General features: G+C 39.1%; 1 protein-coding gene and 1 pseudogene across 4 annotated transcripts in view; one reads left to right on the top strand and one right to left on the bottom strand.

Moving 5' to 3' along the window:
• Positions 1-7261, bottom strand: part of SLC45A3 (solute carrier family 45 member 3) — a 70441-nt gene extending 63180 nt beyond the window's left edge. Inside the window, exon 1 of one of the 4 annotated variants that reach the window (XM_070745519.1) lies at positions 7097-7261. The gene's annotated coding sequence lies outside the window, so the exon portion shown is untranslated. Of the gene's footprint in view, positions 1-6765; positions 6964-7096 lie in introns of those variants that run through there. The other 3 variants (XM_070745520.1, XM_070745522.1, XM_070745521.1) reach the window with 3 other exon arrangements.
• A 9064-nt stretch (positions 7262-16325) lies between these two features.
• LOC139165680 (late histone H2B.2.2-like) lies at positions 16326-16786 on the top strand (annotated as a pseudogene).
• Positions 16787-17934: the final 1148 nt, after the last annotated feature.

The raw sequence follows: 17934 nt of genomic DNA on the forward strand, positions 1-17934 counted from the left end.
AAGAAATGAAAAAAGCTGCATGGCTTTTTTCCTGAGACAGCCAAGTCCACATGCTTTTCTTGCCTTTCCTGTAATACATTAGGCTGCACTTAAGTAGTTTTCAAAACATGAAGTTGGGTTTTCCTTTGCCTGCACTCACACCTATACCTGTCTGAAGTTTAGAGCTTTTGTGTCTCTTGCACATGAACATGGACTTTAACCACAGAGATTAGAAATTGTTTTTCTGAACACTCAGATAACAATAGGAGTGTTAGGTAACATTAGGTTCAGGAATGATAATTATCCTCTTGGGATGATAACACAGTACTGCCTACCTGAACATAAGGTAAATCTAATCCATAGTTTTTTGGGAGATGATGTGGTATTTCTCATATCCAGAAATGCCTGATTGAAAATGTCCCTGAAACTCTCTTGGCAAGTAACAATACAGACTAACAATCCCTGTATGACAGTAGATTGGACAGAAATCAGAATTGGCTGCCATTAATGTTTAATGTTTAACAAGATTTGTGTGCCGCCCAACTCCAGTGGATTCTGGGCAGCTAACAATATATAAAAGCATAAAGTCACAGTGTCAAAAATAAAATATAGAAACAGTCAATAACCCGATTAATAACATTCAAACATTCATGGTCCCAGGCCCACCGGAAAAGCCAGGTCTTAATGGCTTTCCAGAAGGCCGGTAGAACAGGGATAGTGCGAACCTCCAGGGGCAGTTGGTTCCAAAGGGAGGTGAAGTTGCAGTTCGGAATACAGTACTGTAATACTGTATTTGGGAAGTGAATTTTGGTGCTTACCAGCAAAACAAATTAGCCAAAGAAATCAGATGCAAATATATACCCTTGAAAATGTTCAAAGATACTTCACCAGAAGAGCCCTTCACTCCTCCACTCGAAATAGAATACCCTATGAGACTAGACTTTCAATCCTGGGCCTAGAAAGTTTAGAACTAAGACGCCTTAAACAAGATCTAAGTATTGCCCACAAGATCATATGCTGCAACGTCCTGCCTGTTGGCGACTACTTCAGCTTCAACCACAACAACACAAGAGCACACAACAGATTTAAACTTAATATTAGGCGCTCCAAACTTGACTGTAAAAAATATGACTTCAGTAACCGAGTTGTCGAAGCGTGGAACTCATTACCGGACTCCATAGTGTCATCCCCAAACCCCCAACACTTTACCCTTAGATTATCTACGGTTGACCTATCCAGATTCCTAAGAAGTCAGTAAGGGGCGAGTACAAGTGCACTAGAGTGCCTTCCGTCCCCTGTCCTATTACTCTCCTATATATCCTATATCTCTTCTTCTATTCTTTCATGATATACTCTATTCCTATGTATATATATATATATGTATGTATGTATGTATGTATGTATGTATGTATGTATGTATGTATGTGTATAAGTATATGTATGTGTATATGTATGTGTATATATATATATATATGTGTGTGTGTGTGTGTGTGTGTATATATATATATATATATATATATATATTCTGTTACTATATTCTATATATTCTATATATTCTATTCCTATATATTCTATTCCTATATCTTCTTTTCTATTCTTTCTTAGATATATTTTACTATGAGTATCTCCTCTATAACCTTCATCATGTATTACTATGTGTATATTGATATATACTCACTAAAACCCTCATTGTGTATTGGACTAAATAAATAAATAAATAAATAAATAAATAAATAAATAAATAAATAAATAAATAAATAAATAAATAAATAAATAAATAAATAAATAAATAAATAAATAAATAAATAAATAAATAAATAAATAAATAAATAAATAAATAAATAAATAAATAAATAAATAAATAAATAAATAAATAAATAAAATGGAAGGAGTCTTCTGTGCACTTAGAACAGAGATCTCCAATCATGACAACTTTAAGACTTGTGGACTTCAACTAGGGAGTTGAAGTCCACAAGTCTTAAAGTTACCAAGTTTGAACACCTCTGACTTAGAACACGTTCTATGATACAGGAAGTCCTTGACTTACAACAGTTTATTTAGTGACTATTGAAGTTAAAACAGCACTGAAAAAGTAACTTACAACCATTTTTCACACTTATGAGCATTGCAGCATCTCCATGGTCACATGATCAAAATTCAGATGCTTGGCAACTGACACACACTTGTGAGGACTGCAGTGTCCTGAGGTCATTTGATTACCTTTGACAGGCTTCTAACAAGCAGTCAGGGGGGAAGCCAGATTCACTTAACATGTTACTAACTTAACAGCTGCAGTAATTCATTTGACAGCAGTGGCAAGAAAAAGTCGTAAAATGAGGCAAAATTCACTTAACAATGGTCTTGCTTAGCAACACAAATGTTGGGCTCAGTTATGGTTGAAATTCAACTTACGACTGCAACTGAGCCCAAAATTTCTGTACTACATATGTGGGAATCAGGAATTGCTTTTTAAAGGCACTGCAAAGGTAGAATCAAGGAGACAATAATTTGGAGATATGTCAGTGACTATTTTTCAGTTTATCAAATACAAAGACAGAAATGAAGGTAATTTTCAAAGTAAAACAAACAACATTCTACTGATCAGTTCCTATTGATCTAAAACCAGTCTCACATTTATATGGCAATGCTTGACTTTAAGCTTCCATTTTTGCGATAGAACACAAATTAAACTAAGGATAGATGAATGCTATGAGAAGAAAGTTAGGTTTGCTACACCACTGTCTAGACCAGTGATGGCGAACCTATGGCACGGGTGCCACAGGTGGCACGTGAGCCGTTGTCCTGGCTCAGCTCCAACGTGCATGTGTGTGTCAGCCAGCTGATTTTTGGCTCATAGAGGCTCTGGCAGGACGTTTTTGGCTTCCAAATAGCCTCTAGGGGGATGGAGGAGGGCGTTTTTACCCTCCCCCAGCTCCAGGGAAGCCTTTGGAGCTTGGGGAGGGAGAAACACAAGCCTACTGGGTCCACCAGAAATTGGGAAACAGGCTGTTTTTGGTCTCCAGAGGGGTGGGGAAAGCTGTTTTTGCCATCCCCAGGCATTGAATTATGGGTGTGGGCACTTGCACATACGTGATAGCGTGCACACACACTCTTTCGGCACCCAAGGAAAAAAAGGTTCGCCATCACTGGTCTAGACTGATACGCCACTATCTTACTTGCAAACACAGGAACACTTTAGAAATAGTTTAGGCCAACCCTGTGTCTTCTCCATATGCAATTGTGCAAAGAGTAGGAACACTGCAAACATTGTAATTCTCTGCCACAATAATTGATACATCCTTGGAACTATGTGAGTTGTGGTTCAACGTATCTGTTAGGTGAGAAAGAGCCCCTAGAATACCTCAAAGTATTCAGTGCTTTTTTGTGCATGATTTAGAACACTACTACTACTACTACTACTACTACTACTACTATTATTATTATTATTATTATTATTATTATTATTATTATTATTATTATTATTATTAATTATAGTCTGCCTTCCAGGACTACTTTATCCACTTATGCCTGACTGAATAAAGATCATTTGCCATACCCAATTTTATCCCCCAACATAATTTTGAGATTCTTAGAAATCCTCCTCTGATACCCAAAAGGAGGAAGTTCATGAAGAACTGCAAAGAATGTTATGAGTGAGCCTAGATCACTCTATCAACTCACTAGCTCTGAGCTGAACCTAACTGAAAGCAGCTAAACCTACTCATCACTCAAATATTTGCCATTTCCATTATTGCTGCAGCAAATTATAGGTAGATGCTTGTTTTAGCAGGTGTCCAATTCTTCAGATAATCCCAAGTAAAACACTAGGGTTATATCCCAATCCGTCATAAAGGCTTAGTACTATTTAAAATCCATTATTTGGTTTCCCCAATGCTAAGATTTTTATTTTTTTTTAAAAACCACAGGCAATAGCTTTTATTGGATTAACTTGTGCTGATACAGGAGTGTGCAAACTTGATTTTCATAGACCTGTTCCACAAGCAGAGCTAACAAAGTTATACAAACACATGGTCTGTTTTTGGGTACTATAAGTTAATCTATTTTTTTTTAAAAGAAAGACTCACATAGATTATTACTGATTTACAATCAACTTATGGTCTGTGTCAGAAAGTTAAGGGACAATTGCTATCCCTTTAGAGCAGGAAATAGTTTAGTTAATTATTAGACAAACATCATTTCTTAACCACAAACCAATCTACCTCTTACACATTAGTTGTGGCGAGGGCATTATGAAATCAATGCTGGAGCTTAGTTTTCTGTTTGAGAAAGAGACCAAACCCTATGAGTCTATCAGAGTTAATCAAGGACACCAATTTACATGCCCAGCTGTGAAGTTTCTGCTGCATTCTTTGGTTGGCAGAATCCATGGCAAACTCAATTTTGGGGAAGAGGAAGGAATCTTTCCTTGTCCAACCTGCATTCCTCTCCTTCATGCATCTCACAATCCTTCATATAATTCTGAAGTGGTCAATAAAACAATTTGGAACATGTAGTGGGAAAAGCGTTACATGAAACAGATCTTACTTCAATTATATGTTCTGGGCCACGGCTTGAGTTCAGTTCTTAAATGAAGAGCCAATCATGTAATACTTTTTATTACTATTATTGTCAAACAACACTTATCACCCTTACCAACAACATCAGATCTACTGCTTCAAACAGTATCAGGTATCTGGGTTAGCTGCCATTTTATTTTTCATTGGGCAGTAGTCCATGTGACCAAGTTGTCCTGGGTCACAGTAACTAAATATAACATTCAGTTATTTATGGCTTTACACAGCATAACAGATGTTAGGTGGCTTGAAAACAACTAACATGTCAATGTAGCATTGGAACAAAATTATAAACAAACATTTTTATCCAATATTTTATTTTTTAACAACCCATCTCCCCAATCTTTACATACTAAATTTAAATACTAATTACTAAAAAGCCCTGGTCAGATTGCATCCTCTTATTATTTATTTATTATTTGGACTTCTATGCCACCCTTCTCCGTAGATTCAGGGTGGCTCATTATATCACTGTAGTACCAGCTCCCAGAATTTTTTGACAATATGGTAATGTAGTTTCCACATTTCTGGACAGCAAGACAATTTTCTTCACCCAAAGTCACAAGGCCCTAATGAGCAACCCAGTTGTCACAACTGAAAATACCTTTGCTTCAAAGTTAGCAGCTTAGCTTTATTGGATAGCAGCAATCAATACAGATTTTTCTAAGGAAACCTTGGAGTTACTAGCTGCAGATAATTTCATGCCACCGCATTTGGATCTTTAAAACAAAAGCCCTGGAAAGCAGGCCTACCCCAGGTAAAGACAAACTTTTAAAACAAAATTTCTGCATTTCTAGATGTGGATTTTCAGCTTCCAGAAATTTATTTATTATTAATTAAACATATATGCATTATATAAGTTTATACCTCTGTATTGTCTGGAGGACAGAAGGGTAAGGGGAGACATGACCGAAACATTTAAATGTTAAAGGGTTAAATAAGGTTCAGGAGGAAAGTGTTTTTAATAGAAAACTGAACACAAGAACAAGGGGGCACAATCTGATGTTAGTTGGGGGAAAGATCAGAAGCAACATGAGCAAATATTATTTTACTGAAAGAGTAGCAGATGCTTGGAACAAACTTCCAGCAGACGTGATTGGTAAATCCACAGTAACTGAATTTAAAGATGTCTGGGATAAACATATATCCATCCTAAGATAAAATACAGGAAATAGTATAAGGGCAGACTAGATGGACCACAAAGTCTTTTCCTGCCATCAATCTTTTATGTATATATATAAGTTATACTTATAGAACTTATAGAAATGTTAATAACAACACAGAATACAGCAGGAAGAAAGAGGAAAGAATCTGAAATGTCTCCCTTGACTGATGAAAGAGGTTTAAGAACATGTTTTTGTACTTGGTAAGCTAGAGCAGCAACTGGGCTATGTCAAATTTGAATCTGTGCTCTATGGATTTCCAACAATTACTGGTAGCAAACTTTAGAAAGCTCAGGCTACCTAGCTAGTAGGAGAGAGCAGGAGTTCATGAAAGGAACTATTAAAGGAAAGGGGGGGGAGAGAAGTTCAAGAATGAAGCTAACTCGATTATCCTTCCCCCCCCCCCCCCTCAGGACTTGGCGGAATTCCTTCGCCATCTTATAAAACTACCGCTCATTAAAGCAGCAACATTAACTTGGGTCGGTGTTTCCCAACCTTGGCAACTTGAAGATATCTGGACTTCAACTCCCAGAATTCCCCAGCCAGCATTCGCTGGCTGGGGAATTCTGGGAGTTGAAGTCCAAATATCTTCAAGTTGCCAAGGTTGGGAAACACTGACCTAGGGGGCCAAACATTCATTTTCTCCGCGACATTTCTCCCGACGCCACGTATCCAATGAGCAGCTCCCAAACCCAACCGGCTCCGGGTCGGAAGTAACTCCGGGAACCGACGGAGCAACCTCAAAAAAAACGTGGAATCCCCGAGCAGATGGGGGAGCGCCGGAGATTTCCGCCCGCCGAATTCAACCAAAACAAACCCCGCGATTATAATATTATGTGACTCATACCTCCCGGCAGCCCCACCCCTTTCCGGAGACGAGAGTCTAATAAGAGTTTCCAAAAAAAGAGCCGAGATTGCGATGATCGAGCAAAAAAAAAAAAAAAGCGCTTTCTGCGGCGGGGCGACTTGCGGTCACCTCCAAATACTGAAGCGGTTGCCAACAACGTCCTTACTCCAAATACTGAGGCGGCTCTTTTCCTTCTACTCACCCTGACCCAACTACTCCGCAGCGGTAGCCGCTGCCGCCGGAGGAGAAGGAGGAGGGAGAAAAGCAACGGAGGACGCCGGCCTCCCCGTCTTCCCCCACGGAGAGCCTCAGAGGACATTGCCCGAGCTGAGAAGAGGCGCCGGGGCTACTTCCACCCCGTTCACTTTCCCAGGCGTCCCACCGATTGCAAAGCCGGACGGAGCCGAGAAGAGGCTCTTTCCAGCAAAGCGGTCCCGGCTCTTTCAGAGCAGCAGCAAACGCGTGAACTGACTTGAGAGAAAGAGGAAGAGGAGGCTCGGAAACAACTAGCGCGCGTGTTGCTGGAAAAGTACCTGGAAATAGAGACGCAGCCGCTCGCACGCCTTCTTTCTCAAAGGAGAAGCCACTCCTGAGCCCCCGAGTGGCGGATTTACGTGCAGGGCTCAAATCGCAAACCGGCTCGCGTCCTACCGCCTTTTAAATTTGCTAGACCTCGAGGCGCATGCGCCTTGTTGCCTTGCGAGTGACGTTGGCTTGCCCAAATGTGGGGCCGAGGGAGCGTTCCCTCGTCTGGAGACCTGGCGGGAGAAGTTCTTTTTTTTTCTCTCGTCTCCTCCCGCGGGCGGGCTGTAAGTTCAAGGCTGCGACCCGCTTCGACTCCGGCTTTCGGGAATGACCTGATTCCCCTTTTCGTTTCAACTATTGCAGAAAGCACTACACCACCACCACCCCCTTCCACAAGTATGCGACTCTATAAAAATTATGGCCGAAGTGTTATATTTGACTCCCTCAGACGTTGGAGGTGAACGGTGTTCTTTGCGAATAAAACACCAACGGAGAAAATAATACATGCTAATAAATGCAAATACTGTATTTAAAAAAGGAATATTAATTTATTATTCCGTGTGTAAGAATACCCTGCCTTTTTTGTTTTATAAACATTTGAGGCTGCTTTAAAAATTTAAGTACAAAATATAAAAACTATATTTTTATTTTATTTATTTATTTTGTCAAGTACGTATTGGTACCACGTATACAAAGATACACTTAAACAACACAATATAACTTCAAGTAAATCAAACTTCTGTGAAATCAAACTGTCCACTTAGGAAGCAACACTGATTGACAAACAATGTCACCTGCTGTTGTGCACATTCAACTTTATACAGAACAAAGTATTCAGTGAGAATATTTCATTCTTTCAGATCTAGGATGTGTTATTTGAGTGTTCCCTTTATTTATTTATTTTGAGGAGTATATTAAAATATTTATATACATGACACTAGTAAGAGAGAAACATTAGGACAAGGGACTGTATGCAGGCTGGTGCGCTTATGCATGCCCATATAGTTAGGATCAAATCAGCATTAAAATAATTTAACGATGGGGCACTCCAGAACCTGGGAGCAAAACACAAATCCTCCTTTTTGTGCCAAATTACCAAACTCGAGTTGTTGAAGCATCTTCCAAATTTTTAAAGTATTTAATTTTATATGCTTCCACGATTTCTAAGGCTACCAATAGAAGACTGACGGCAGAAAAAGACCTCATGGTCCATCTAGTCTGCCCTTATACTATTTCCTGTATTTTATCTTACAATGGATATATGTTTATCCCAGGCATGTTTAAATTCAGTTACTGTGGATTTACCAACCACGTCTGCTGGAAGTTTGTTCCAAGGATCTACTACTCTTTCAGTAAAATATTTTCTCATGTTGCTTTTGATCTTTCCTCCAACTAACTTCAGATTGTGTCCCCTTGTTCTTGTGTTCACTTTCCTATTAAAAACACTTCCCTCCTGGACCTTATTTAACCCTTTAACATATGTAAATGTTTAATTGCCATGCTGTAAAATTGCATGGGGGGGGGGGGTAGAGAGAGACAATAATATTTTTATTTGGAAGTCCAGACATGGCTTAACCATCTTTCTGACCAGTTCAAATGTGTCCTGGATTTGTTGGTTTTCAGTGCTGTGTTTCAGGCACAATTCCAAACATAGAATACTGAACAATGATTCAATCTTTTTTTAATGTCCTCAGAATAAAGCCAGGTTATACACTGCCATATCTACAAGCTCATTATTTGTTTATTTATTTGACAAGGTCATTGGGCAGACTCATTTTTGCAGAGAACAACATGATGCCAAGATGTCTGCATATCAGCTTTTTTGTTTGTTTCCAAAGGAAAAAGATTTGCTGAAGGTAACATGGATAACATTTGAAACTCTTGGGCTTTGCTTACTTAAAAGCTTACCAAGATGTGTGGGTGGGTGGATGGGTGGTGTGCATAGCATGAGAGAGAAGTGATTAATGAGTGTTCCTGAGAATGTTCCCATTTTTCACCCTTCGGTCACTTTTCCAGCCTCATGCAGCCTCATGGACATCTGGCATTCCCATGACATCCCAAAGTCATCCTCCTTTCAGTTTTGCTCAGATCAGCCAAAGAAGCTGCACAAGGATGGATCAGTGTGTGACAATAGAATCCACAGCAGCACCCAGGACTCCTTTGCCACAATAAAATTAATCAGTATTGCAAAAATAGTAGAAAAGCACCTTCAGAAAGAAGTAGAACAGGAGCCTCTTTTGTCCAGAACAAAACTTTCAAGAAATTACTAAATATTACTTGTAACCAATACTGTATTGTAATATTCTGAGGACCCGTATTGTGAGGGCAATATGTTGGCTCTGTTAAAAAGTCCTATTGCTAACATGTTGTAAGCTGCCCTGAGTCTAAGGAGAAGGGCAGCATAAAAATCAAATAAATAAATAAATAAACCAATCCTAGTCTGAAGTTATTATATAAAACTGGTCTGATTAAGCTGTCTCCTGCTTTTAAACTGTAGTGGAGACTGTTTAGTTGGGGTATTAATGCCTGACAAAGTTTCAGTGAGTCAGGCAATCATGGCTGAGACCTCACAGATCCAAGTCTGTCTTCCAAGTGCCAATTACAGTGATAAATGAGCAGCTTGTTTCAGCTGTATTTAGACTAGCATTGAAGTCAATTCACTCTAGTCCATTTAGATCTTCATGCAGCATGAGTTTCTATTAGTTCTTTATCCAGACGTGAATGCAGGCATTCCCCAAACATCTGTGTGACCAACTAGATATTTGTACAAATATTCACAAATAGAGGCACAGATGTGGGGATGGAAGCATCTGTTCTCCAATTAGATAGGCATTTGTTGATATGTAATTTATTGATATTCCAATTTATAGCAGTTTATGACAAGGCCAAGACACTTTAGTGATGCACGTAAAACTTTTTGAATGTGAAATATTTTTGCCCTTTATTTTTTATTCTCGTGCATTGTACTTTTCATTTCTTTTTGTATAGTTGCACCAGGCCTGCCTTATTTGGAGCACCTGTTCCATCCAAACTGTTTGCATATTGGATCCCTTACACATAAGACAAAAGATTATGGAACACCCATTCTCCTCATGAGTCTACCAAGTGGAGACAAGTCCATTGGCATGGCTCTTTGAGACTACTGGCAAAAAGCCAGTCTTATTCCTGAAAAATCTCACTGTGCAAGTGCAAAAAGCTGCAAGACCATGTGGAGACATAGCTAATCAGATCATATCTTTTACTGAAGAAAACATTTGGCTAAATGTTAATGTTAACTGGTTTTATTGTGTTTTTTAATTCCTGACCTGTGTGTCTTTCTGCCAAATCAAGTTCAAAATTACTAACATGAAGTTTATCTTCATAAGTATAATGTAGAGAACAGCCTAGTAGAAATCAACATGTGTATAATGATTTTAAAATGAAAGAGCTATTATTAATTAGCTACCATTTTTAAATGATTGCCACATCAAGAAGAAGAAAAAATTCCAAAGAGAGTCCATGACTCCTTCTCATCATGAGTTCAAGAAGTGGATGCTGGCAGGAATGGAGCCAAAGCAATGCCAAACGAGCAGGCATCAACGTGCTTAAAAACTTGATGTTTACAAATAACCCTAATGCAAATGAATAAGTCGATGAAGTAAAACACATCCTCCTCCCTGTACATACAACCTGAGTATAAATTAGCTGTGCTAGAAAAGTAAAATGGCTGAGAAGACGAAGTTAGCTGGAATGTTTTAACTTAGAGGTTGTCATAGTTGGCTGACCATCTCTAAGCATTAAGAAAGATAACTCCTAAGAGATGAAATAATACTGAAACATATGTTTCAAGTCTGATGTACAGTGTGTAATAACATTATGGTGAAGATACCTGTTCTGTATTGTTGAAGAATTCCAGCAGATATTTTAGCCACCTCTGTCAGTCCTAGTCCAATTGACTATTATTTATGCACATTTGATTTTGACATCTTTCTTCATGAATTATGGCCACAAGTTTCCAAGTTCAACCAGCAGAAACTGTTCTGTTGGGATAATACATAAGGAATTCCAATCTGGGGTAATCTGTTTCGGTTTACCTTAACAACATGTGAAAAATAGAACTGTTTCATATTATTATTATTATTATTATTATTATTATTATTATTATTATTATTATTATTAATTAGACTCCATAGACTCAGGGCGGCTCACAGCAATAACGAGAACAATATACGGTAACAAATCTAATAATTAAAAAACTAAATAATTTAAAAAACTAAAAAAACCCTTATTTAAAATAAAACATACATTCAAACATACCATGCATAAAATATATAGGCCGGGGGAGATGTCTCAATTCCCCCATGCCCGACAACAAAGGTGGGTCTTAAGAAGTTTACAAAAGGCAAGGAGGGTGGGTGCAATCCTAATCTCCGGGGAGAGCTGGTTCCAAAGGGTTGGGGCCGCCACAGAGAAGGCTCTTCCCCTCTTTAGTCGACGGGACCTGGAGAAGGCCAACTCTGGTGGGACCTAACTGGTCGCTGGGATTTGTGCAGCAGAAGGCAGTCCCGGAGATATTCTGGGACCGTGCATATACAGTAATTGTGAAGAACACTTGTCAAAGATTATACAGTTGGAATAAGGAAGAGGAAGAGCAACTGCCATACGAGCTGCAGCTGCCTGATTAGATTCTTTTACAGATTTTCCTTCTCTGATCTAAAACTGAACTGAGATTGAGATCACTTAGCCATCAGGGTATGACAACATCTGCAAGAATGTGATAAAGACTGATGATGTCTCAGTCACTGAATAATCTAGCTTTGGAAATGTTCTACAAGAGGAACATCCAACTATGGCAGAGGTCTTCAAACTTGCAACTTTTAGATTTGTGGACTTCAACTGCCAGCATTCTCCAGCCAGCTATGCTAGCTGGAGAATTCTAAGAGTTGAAGTCTACAAGTCTTAAAGTGGCCAAGTTTGAGGACCCCTGATCTATGGCTTCAAAAATTCAAAAGCTGGTGCAGTTTAGCTGCCTTTCAGAATATTCTCCAAGCAGTTTTCTTGCTCCAAGCAATATTGTCCAAACTATATGCTCTGCCAGCCTTCCAGCTCTTGGCCATTTGAGCACAACAGCTGAAGAGTCTGGCGTTTTAAGTCCTAACAGACAGGAAGCAGCAGGTGAAAGCAGTATTAGGCAAAATCACATCAGATACCTGTACAATTAGCACAGGGGTCCCCCAAGGCTGTTTACTCTCACCACTTTTCTTCTCTCTATATACCAATGCCTGCATCTCAAACAATCCAACTGTTAAACTACTGAAGTTTGCAGATGATACAACAGTGATTGGTCTCATTCGAGACAACGATGAAACCACATACAGACAGGAAGTTGTTCTGGTCGCACCACTAGGCTCATAGTGTGACCAGAACAATCAGTGCTGGTCCGTGGGCACCACCATCTTTTGGGGGGAATTTTTTCCATGTTTGGGTGGCTTCTCCTCATCCGGTGCTTGAAAAAGGGTCCTCCCACCCACGCCGGGGTTTATACTGACCTTTATTTCTTTGTCCGAAATACAGTTGATCAGCTCTTCAGCTGTGTTTCGATCTGAATCCTGTCACTGAGCGGAAATGAAATTGCATGAGGGGATGTTGCGATGCGAAGCGGTGATGAAGGTAAGTGGAACCCACCCCTGGTTCTATCATATCTCAAGACCTAAAATGGTCACCTACCATCAAAAATGTCATCAAAAAAAGTACAACAAAGAATATGCTTTCTGCGCCAACTCAGGAAGCTCAAACTGCTCAAGGAGCTGCTGATACAATTCTTCAGAGGAATAATTGAATCTGTCATCTGCATCTCTATAACTGTCTGGTTCGGTTCTGCAACCTAACAAGACAGACACAAACTTCAGGCAATAATCACAACTGCAGAAAAAACAACCTGCCTTCCATTAAGAACCTGTATACTGCATGAGTCAAAAAGAGGGCCGTGAAAATATTTACTGACCCCTCGCATCCAGGACATAAATTGTTTCAACTCCTACCTTCAAAACGATGCTATGGAGCACTGCATACCAAGACAACTAGACACAAGAAGTTTTTTTGAATGCCATCATTCTAATAAATAATTCCCTCACCACTGTCAAACTATTCACTAAGGCTGCATTACTATTACTATTAGCCTTTTCATCATTACTATCACCCATCTCCTCCCACTTATGACTGTAACTTGTTGCTTGTATCCTTAAAATTTATATTAATATTGAATGTTTCCTGATTGCTTATTTGTACCCTATGACAATCATTAAATGTTGCACCTCATGATTTTTGACAAATGTATCTTTTTTATGTACACTGAGAGCATATGCATCAAAGACAAATTCCTTGTGTGTCCAATCAGACTTGGCCAATAAAGAATTCTATTCTATTCCATTCTAAAGTCCAACAGATCAGGAGAACATCAGGTTAAGAACAGTTGTCCTCCTTGCTAAGATGTCACAAAAGCTTAACATTGAAAGAACAAAGCAAGACCATCAGGTCTATGCTGTTGCTCACTACAAAATGGAAATTATGCTGCCCCGAGTCTTCAGAGAGGGGCGGCATACAAATCTAATAAATCTAAATATAATCAGGACAGAGCTGTCTGGCCTTCATTTGAAAACATCCAGTGAAGGGGAGCATATAACTTCTTTGTATTTATCTCAACAATCATGCTACTTTATTTGGAAGTGGTTTTTTTTCCTAATGGTCAGTCCGAATCTTCCATTCTTTAATTTAAACTAATTGATTTATGCCCTACACTCTGCAAAGATTGAGAATAGGTGTTGACCACTCTTGTATGATATCCTTTCCAGTATTTGAAGATCACTGTCATACTCTCCTGTTCTTATGATTAGAAGTTAATTAAATTAAATTAAATTAAATTAAATTAAATTATAGTCCTAGCTGCTTTAAGTCTTACAGTTTCTAATAATTATTCACCAGAGAGAATGTATGATTGTTTGCCTGAATTTTTCTTAAACTCTAGTGATACAGTATTCTAAATGTGGCCTGGGCAACAGATAGCAAAAAGTATTATCTGTCTCAAAGCTTAGAAATATCTTCCTTTTCATAAATTGCTTTTTCCATATTCAGGCTGTAATCAACAATTCTTTTAAGACTTTACATATATATTGCTATCAAGCCACGCAGCCCCCAACAAATGATGGCTGATTTAATGTCTGTTTTCTGAGAGAAGAACCTGAAGTTGTCCCTGTTAAATTTCATTCTCTTAATATCTACCCATTTCTTCTGCCCTTTGAAGATAACCTTGAATTTGTTTTGGTTATTCACTATCCCACTCATATTTGTGCTATCTTCAGCTAGAATAGGCATTTATTCTACCTCTTCATTGAAATAATTATTAAAAACATTGAAGAGTACAGATCAGAACCTAGCATCAAAAATAGTTATCACAAAGCAGATTATTATTATTATTATTATTGCTTTACTTATGTAACAAACCATCTGATTTATCTCTGCTAGTGTATCATGGATCCCAGCCAAGTATACAGATGTCTTTCCTGTATAAAGATAATATGTATGCAATTACAATCCTGTGAAACCAGGATTATATTATATCATATTAATACAGTATTACATAAGCATTCATGCTTTTTTAAATAAGCTGCCAAAAAAGGTACTTAAACCCAAACAGACTGTAGTAATCTTCTCAAACAATCAGGTTGCTTCTACAGGACAATTCTTGAATGCTGATAAGATACTGCTCTTCCACAAATCAGTCAAAAGTGGAATTAAAAGTACTGCATCCAGAATGTATTTAGTAAAGTATTAAATAGAGCCAGTCTGGTGCAGTGGTTGAGGCACCAGGCTAGAAACTCGGAGACACTGAGTTATACTCCCACACCAATGAAAAAGGTAGCTGAATCTCCTTGGACCAGTTACTCCCTCCCAGCCCTAGAAAGGAAGTAATGTCGCCAGGAAACACTGACTAAAAGATACACACACAAAAATTAAAAAGTACTATATTTTCCTCATAATTCTAGTCATGCAGCAATATTCTAATGTATATATTTTCCAAACTGAGTCTCATTCAGAAATTTTCTCAATCCTTTTCAGCAGCATTAGCAATTTCTGGACCAGAATTCTCTCATTCCTATTGAAGAAAGTTAGCACCTACCCACTCCTGGTAGAAGAATGAAATAGTTTAGGAAATATTAAAAAGGCAGAATATTATAATTTCCCTGGATGAGAAAAGAAGGAACATGTTTTAAAGACAAAGTAGTTCCCTGTCCCCTCCCTTCAATTCCAGGGTGATGGGATTAAGACATGGTCCTCAGGACAGGATCGGATTAGTCCTCTACCATCTAGCAACAGAAGTCACCATATGGCACCTGGGGAGATTGCATCACTCAGCAAGATTCAACCAAGCCTGGGGCTCAAGACAACCTACAAAATAATCACTGCATGGCCCCATGGCCATAGTTCCCTCTAAGCTGAGCAGTGAGCAATCGCTCACTTAAAAATCATCATCAACTCAGAGTTTTCCAAACCTGCCCAGAAGCCAAGAAGGAAAGAGTGAGAGGGAAGGAGAGAGAGAGAGGAAGAGAGGGAGAGAAACAGATAGAAAAAAGAGAGGAAGGAAAAGAGAAAGAAAAAGAATGGGAGTAAGGAAGAGAGAAAGAAAATCAAAATCTAGTTTGAAACTAGCTCAACTATTTAAGTGGCATTTTGATATTGATAGAGTTGCCCTATTATGAGCTCACTGTTATAGACACACAGTACAGTATTTTATTTTGAAATTCTCTTTATTTATTTATTTATTTAATATTTCTGTGCCGCCCAGTCCCAAAGGAACTGCCGCTCAGACACTATACTTTTCCATCCCCCCCCCCAAAAAAAAATTAGAGGGAACACTGCTCCTGACAATTCAAATAATGTATATCTAAAATTTTGCATTTGTACCATTACAGTAGGCTGAGAGAAAAAAAAGTGGTGCATTACTTTCTCGGCAACCCTTGTATTTTAGGATAGCTGATGAAAGGGGTGAAACTGAATGGCATTATATAGAAATGTCCATCAAGCTGTTGATCACAACCATTTTAATGTAACAATGACAGCCTAGCTGTAACAAAGAAAGGCAAAGATAGCCAGCCAATCAGGTCTCCCTGTGTAGCCCAATTTGCATGGCGCTGCCTATAAGTGACCTTGCCAGCAAAGACTCATGACATTTCAAGCAGGGGCTTCCAAGAGGAAAGAACAATGGCCGCCAAACAGCAAGGCAAAAGGAAAGTCAGAGACACAAAGAAAAAGAAAATCCAGAAGCACCAACTGGCTAAGCGAAAGCAGAAGCAGAAGCAGAAGAAACTGCAGCCAAGGAAACAGAAGAAACACCAGGCTTGTCAGATCAAACGTCGGGTCAAGCAGCAGCCCTCTGCCACCAAGACAGTAGACAGTGGCCCAGAGAGGATCTGCTCCCCCAGGCTCTTTGCCGCCAAGATCTTTCGGCAGATGCCCAAGGTGCGGATGGAGGTCAAGGCCAGGAGCCTTATGAAGACCTAGCTGACCGATGTCTACGACCAAGTGGCCACAGAGGTGGAGAATCTGAGCCAGAAGAACGAGCTGTCCAGCATCAGTGGCACAGATGTGCAAGCCGCCTTGAAGCCATGATGAAGGAATTGGCCAAGCACTCGGCCGAGCCCACCAGCACCGAATGTGCTTAGAGAAACAACCTCCCTTCTCCCTCAGGGAGCCAAACGGAGAAGACCAAAGATCTTAAAACAAAAAATATCCCAGAAACTATAAACATACTTTCCTGCCCTTTTAAGCATAAGAAATCTTGCAAATGTACACCATCTTTCACCTCCACAATTGTTACTCCGAAATAATAGGAAGGCGGTTAAAAGCGACGACTGGACAGTGGCCTGTATTTTTGAGGAGAATTTCACCTTCTAAGCCAGAACCTCAAGGCTTAAGATGAGCCAAAGTTAAAGAGATGTTTGAAATAATTGTTTGTGAGGTGTTTGCAAAAAAAGAGAGAGAGGAACATCGTAATTATGGTACAATATGTGTGCTATCTCCAATAAATCAGGATTTTAACAACTATGTTCAATGTATTATTTTTTAATGTTTTCTTCCCTCTGGGTTTTTTAATCAGATACCTGATTAGGGGATTTGCTTTTGGGTTTTTATTTTAATCAGCCACCTAACATTTTGATTAACACTTGTATCCAAAGGAATTCGCAATAGTTATGCTAGGAAAATGAATTTTCGGTATAAAATTCAATGAATTTTCATCCAAGGAATTACAAAATGCATTAAAAAAAGTGATGCGCAAAAAGCACGCCATGGACTTGGTCCAAACCGTACGCAAAGAGCCACGGCGCTCTTAGAACTGCTCCTTCCCATTTCCTTTGGTTGGCCCTTGCGACATCTAGAAACAGGAGGGGAGAGAGTGAGCCAGCCTTCAAAACAACGCCCCCCACCCACCCTGCAAAATCTAGTTTCCACCTGGTGAAAAGTCCTGAGAATACTCTAAAGATACTGAGAGTCTCTTCGTTTTTGAGGAACATCTCACGTAAGCACAGGAACCAATAAACTTCTGACCTGCAGAAAACTCCTCACATCATTGGGGGAAAAAATCTTTGGAAAAGAAACATCTTATTCTTAGGAGTATAATAAAATGGGGTTTTATCAGGTCATTTAATGCTCACGTGGTTTTCTTTCCTTTTAAATAATGCCGGCCGCAGTGTTACTTCTTAACCCAAACCTTGCACACTGAACATTAGAAGGTAGGTCTAGAGGGTTGGACTTGATGACCTACAAGGTCCCTTCCAGCTCTAATAATAAAATAAAGAAGGTAGCACTTCTG

Source organism: Erythrolamprus reginae, chromosome 3 (assembly GCF_031021105.1).
Source record: "Erythrolamprus reginae isolate rEryReg1 chromosome 3, rEryReg1.hap1, whole genome shotgun sequence".
Classification (NCBI taxonomy): Eukaryota; Metazoa; Chordata; class Lepidosauria; order Squamata; family Dipsadidae; genus Erythrolamprus; species Erythrolamprus reginae.